Source organism: Eptesicus fuscus, chromosome 23 (genome assembly GCF_027574615.1).
Source record: "Eptesicus fuscus isolate TK198812 chromosome 23, DD_ASM_mEF_20220401, whole genome shotgun sequence".
NCBI classification, from domain to species: domain Eukaryota; kingdom Metazoa; phylum Chordata; class Mammalia; order Chiroptera; family Vespertilionidae; genus Eptesicus; species Eptesicus fuscus.
The window spans coordinates 28,051,022-28,056,116 of record NC_072495.1 but is presented as its reverse complement, the minus strand read 5'-3'; positions in this window follow the sequence as shown (position 1 = coordinate 28,056,116).

Sequence of the window (5,095 nt, the reverse complement as noted above, 5' to 3'; positions counted from 1 at the left end):
GCCGGCTTCTCCGGACTAATTAGCGGCTGCCAATACCTGTCAGGGGTCTGTGGGCACTGGGCGCGGGGGGGCCCTGTCAGAAACGGGGTGCTTAGCATGCAGACGGCGCATCCACTCCGGAGGCTTGGGGACATCCCTTCCAGCCTCGTAATGAGCCGGGCCTCGCGGAAGCAGGGATGGGAGGCGCGGGCCGCATCCTGATGGACAGCGAGGCCGCGGGCAGCCGGGACCCCTGGGGAAACGGGTCCGGGTGTCGGTGTGCTCGTCAGATTTTTGCCGAAACTCCTGTGTGTGTGTGTGTGTGCATGTGTGTCTGTGTGCACATGTGTTTGTGTGCGCATACATGCATGTATATATGTGAGTGCATGTCTGTGCACGTATGTGTCTGCGCACATGTGTGTATGTATGTGTGTGCATGCGTGTCTCTGTGCACGTGTTTGTGTGTGCATGCATGTATATATGTGTGTGTGCGTGTCTGTGCACGTATGTGTCTGTGCGCGCATATGTGCATGTATGTATGTGCATGTATGTGCGCACATACATGTCTGCGCATGTGCACACACTCATTCTTCTGTCTGTGTCACCCACGCTCGTGTTGTTTTCTTCCGAAGGAAACAGTTGACAGGGCGGATTTATGAAAAATGGTTCCCAGTGACCCCTCCCGGACAGGGTGTGCTAACTGCCAAACTCCTGACCGTTCGGAGATGCCTCCGGCCGCGGCGGGCTTTTCCCTGGTCCGGCCCGCGGTCCCTTCCCCAGATTCTGGGAACCACACCGGGATTTCCCCTGGAAACCCACCCCTGCGGGCTCTGACCGGCCACGCCTTCCTGGGGTGTCACATGACTGCGCTGGCCAATCAGTGCCGGCCCTCTCTTAGCTCCGGTGATTGGCTCAGGGATCGGAGTCACGTGACTCCATCCCAGCTATTATTCCCATTGGGTTTAGTTTGTTCCTTCGCTCCCACCTACGAGTGAAACCACGTGGTAGTTGTCCCCTCGGCCCGCCCTGTCTCACTCAGTGCACGGTCCCCTCCGTCCATCCAGGCGGTCGCTGAGGGTAAGATCCCATTCCTTTTCCACGGCTGAGGAACACTCCATTGTGTACATGCACCTCCGCTTCTTTATCCCCGGTCTCTGCTGTACACCCAGAACTAACGCAACAGCGTGTGCCCACTGCATTTAGAAAGGAAACAAATAAAAATGTAAATTTAGCCCTGACCGGTGTGGCTCAGTGGATGGAGCGTCGGCCTGCGGGCTGAGGGGTCCCAGGTTCGATTCCGGTCAAGGGCGTGTACCTTGGTTGCGGGCTCCATCCCCAGTAGGGGGTGTGCAGGAGGCAGCTGATGGATGTTTCTAACTCTCCATTCCTCTCCCTTCCTCTCTGTAAAAAAAAAAAAAAAAAAAAAAAAATCAATAATATATATTTTAAAAAATCTTCCAGTTAGGGTTAACAACAACAACAAACAAGCTATTAAAAATATATACATTTAAATGAAGGAAGGGAGCACCCTGGAGCTGCCCGGCCGAGGGGACGCCGGCTCTGTGCCCCCCCAGGCCCCTCTGGCTGAGCAGAGGGAGGAAGCCTGCACTGCGCACTGCCCGGTCCCGGGAGCCAGTTGGCGGGTCTGGCCGGCGGGGTCCGGGGAGCGGGGCTGTGCCCACCAGGCAGGGGAGGCGGGGGTGCTGACACCTCCTGCCGGTTCCGGTGACGTCTGCCTAATGGTGCCCTCCCGCAGGCCCTGACTTTCCTGGTTAGTCACAGCCTGGGAGCCGACCACGGCTGCCCCGAGGCCCCGGGGCCTGGCCGGCGCGTCTCCGACAGCCACGCGACCGGAGGGCCTCCGGGGAAATTACCTGGACGCCGGGCGGCCCCCGCCCGCCCCGCCAGCCAGCTCTTCTGGATCAGGAGGCTCAGGAGCAAGGGAAGATGCTCTAATTACACGACTTATGAAAAGCATTCAGCGAGGAGCGGGGAGACGGCACGCGCTGCCCACCGTGTCCATGAGGAGCGAGATTCGCAAAGCCAGGAGGCAGGCCCCACGGCCCAGGGCTGACAGTGAACAAACACAGGGTGTTACAGCCGTCAGGGGAATCCACTTCATTTTCTATGTTATTGGGGGGAGGGGGTGTTCAATCTACAGAACATCGGGGGGGGGGGGATTGACAATTAACCACCCCCGAGCCTCCCAGTCCATGGGGAGGGGTGATCGCTCCCCACGAATCTAGGCCTTTTCATGAATATCTTTCAGTTTTCATTGCATAAAGGTCTTTCCTGCAATGTACCCCTAAGGTCTGCATGTTTTTTAATTCTACAGTGAATTACATATGCTCGTGTACATGTAATTATATATATCTTTAATCCTCACCCGACCATTTATTTCCATTGATCTTTGGAGAAAGTGGAAGGGAAGGGGGGTGAGAGAGAGAGAGAGAGAGAGAGAGAAACATCGATGTGAGAGAGACACATCGATTGGTTGCCTCCTGCTCGCACCCCAACCCTAGAGGGGATCGAACCTGCCCTTGACCAGAATCAAACCCCAGACCCTTCAGTCCACGGGGCGGCGCTCTAGCCACTGAGCAAACCGGCCAGGGCAGGTGTGGCAAATGGAAGGCCCTCGCGATGGGTCCCGGGTTCCGGGTTCCCCAAGTGGCTCCAATGTAGTCTCCAGGCCTTATAAGAGGGAGGGGGCGGGGCGGACGCAGAGAAGGAGCCGCGATGACGGGAGAGGCCATCGGCGGGATGGGGAGCCGTGAGCCCCGCCGCGGGCGGGCGCCTGGGACGCCGAGCAGGTAGGAGACGGGTCTGCAGGGGGGACCCTCGGCGGCTCATCGGGCTTCGGGATGTAAGGTGCTACATTGTGTTCCCTTCAGCAGCGGAGCGGGGGGCGGGGGGCGGGCGGCTGTGAGAAGGGGACTGGATGCCCTGCACCTGCGCTGGGCCGGCTCCAGGCCGCGCCCGGGTTCGAACCCAGTGATCCTTCAAGGAACGGGCAGCGTCCGCCTCGAGAGGGTGGACGAGCCTCAGACGCTCGCTGCTCGCAGTTGATTCCTGACGTTACTTGCTAAGAAGGAGCCTGCCCTTGCCCTAGGTCTGTGGTCGGCAAACCGCGGCTCGCGAGCCACATGCGGCTCTTTGGCCCCTGGAGTGTGGCTCTTCCACAAAACACCACGGTCTGGGTGAGTCTATTTTGAAGAAGTGGCGTTAGAAGAAGTTTAAGTTTAAAAAATGTGGCTCTCAAAAGAGATTTCAATCGTTGTCCTGTTGATATCTGGCTCTGTGGACTCATGAGTTTGCCGACCACTGGGCCTAGGTGCTGAGTGGCGCCCTGTGGGTGTGTGTGTGTGGGGGGGAGTCCTTGCTTCGGCTCCTTCATCTCAGCTTCTCCAGGGTGCGTGCTGGAGCCCCCCAAGTTTCCAGGGAGCTTCGGAGGGTTTTGGGGGAGCCCCCTGGGCCTCCTAGGAAGACAGGCTTCTCATTGGCGAGGGCCTGGCCTCGGGGGCCCTGAGCGGGCCTCTCGGGGGAGGGTGCTGACGGGTGGCCGCTGCGGTGGGCGCCTGGGGGAGCGGGTGCCTTAAGGTTCTGGGCCGCCGGTCCCCTCCGTGACGAAGAGGTGGTCACAGGCCCCACCTCGGGTCCCTCTGGACGTTCCGGACGCACCTGCCTGGCACGAGGTAGGTGCTCGGAGGGTGAGGGGCGTTGAGTGACGGGTGTGTGTGTGGGGGGGCGGCTCTGAGCCCGTGCAAGGGGGTTCGACTGCCGCCTCGGCCACTTGGGGCTCACGGCCTGGCATCTCTTCCCCCGTATTCTCACCTGTACCCCGGGCCGGCGGCCACGGGCCCCGGGGGGCGGTGCTGAGTGTTAAAGGCACGGGCGCCAAGACTGGGCGGGCGGGTGGGTGGTGACGAGGGCGCCTCCGTCTCCCTCGGACATGAGCATCGCTGTCCACCCTCCTGGGGGCCAGGCCGTGCCCCATCCCAGAGGCCTTTGCAGAGGAGAGAGAGGAGAGGGTCCCGTGTCGGTGACGGCTCCGGCGTCTGGTCTGCGTGGAGGGCTCCGCTGGGTCACCTTCGCGCTGTGTGACTTTGGAAAAGGCCCGCGGATTCTCTGTGCCTCGATGTTCCCCTCCGGGGAATGGGAGCGACTGCAGGAGGCCCGTGGAGATGGTCTTCATCGAGCGCCCGTGCCTCCTCACGGCCCACACGTGGCGGGAAGGGGGTGCGTTGTTGGTTTTTTCCCTTTCCGTTATTGCCGCGTTTGCGTCCGTGCTGTGGTGACCCACGCGGACGGCGGACGGCGGCTCTGGAGCCAGGCTGCCCGGGGTTAAGTCCTTGCTGTCACTCACCCCAGCTGTGTGGACTCGGACACGTTAACTCACTTTCCGTGCCTCGGTTTCCTCACCTGGAGAAGGGAGGGCGATCTTCCTAGCTTCCAGGGAGAGAATGCAGATGAGCGTTTCTTACGGGAATCCCGTGGCTTCCAGAACCTTCCCGCCGCGACGAGTCCCCACAAACTCACACAGAGCCCAGCCGGGCCCTGGCCTCGGGGGCGAGGAGGCGGGATTGCACTCCGTGTCTGTAAAGAACGGAATTCTGGCAGAGGCCCCGCTGAGCTGGGGTCCCCCCCCCTCCCCCCCCCGCCCCCCGGGCTCCCGGCGGAATGGCTGAGATGCTACCACGTTGCTGTTTAAAGGAAAGGCGGTAACGGGTACTTGGTTACAGTAGCAATAGTGACCCTGGGTGGGCGGGGCCAGCCAGGCGGAGGCTGTCTCCCGGGGCCCCGCCCACATCTGTGTGTAGAACAAAGCCTTCCAGGGGTAAGCGAGGGGTTTCCGTAGCACTAAGGGGGTGCAGAGGTGAGGTGCTCATCCAGTGATTTGCCCGGGTTTTGTCCGAGGGGAAGACTCATCGGCCCGGCCTCGCGGCTCAGTGGTTGAGCGTTGACCTATGAACCAGGACCGTGGTCGGCAAACTGCGGCTTTCGAGCCACATGCGGCTCTTTGGCCCCTGGAGTGTGGCTCTTCCACAAAATACCACGGCCTGGGCGAGTCTATTGTGAAGACGTGGCGTTAGAAGAAGTTTAAGTTTAAAAAATGTGT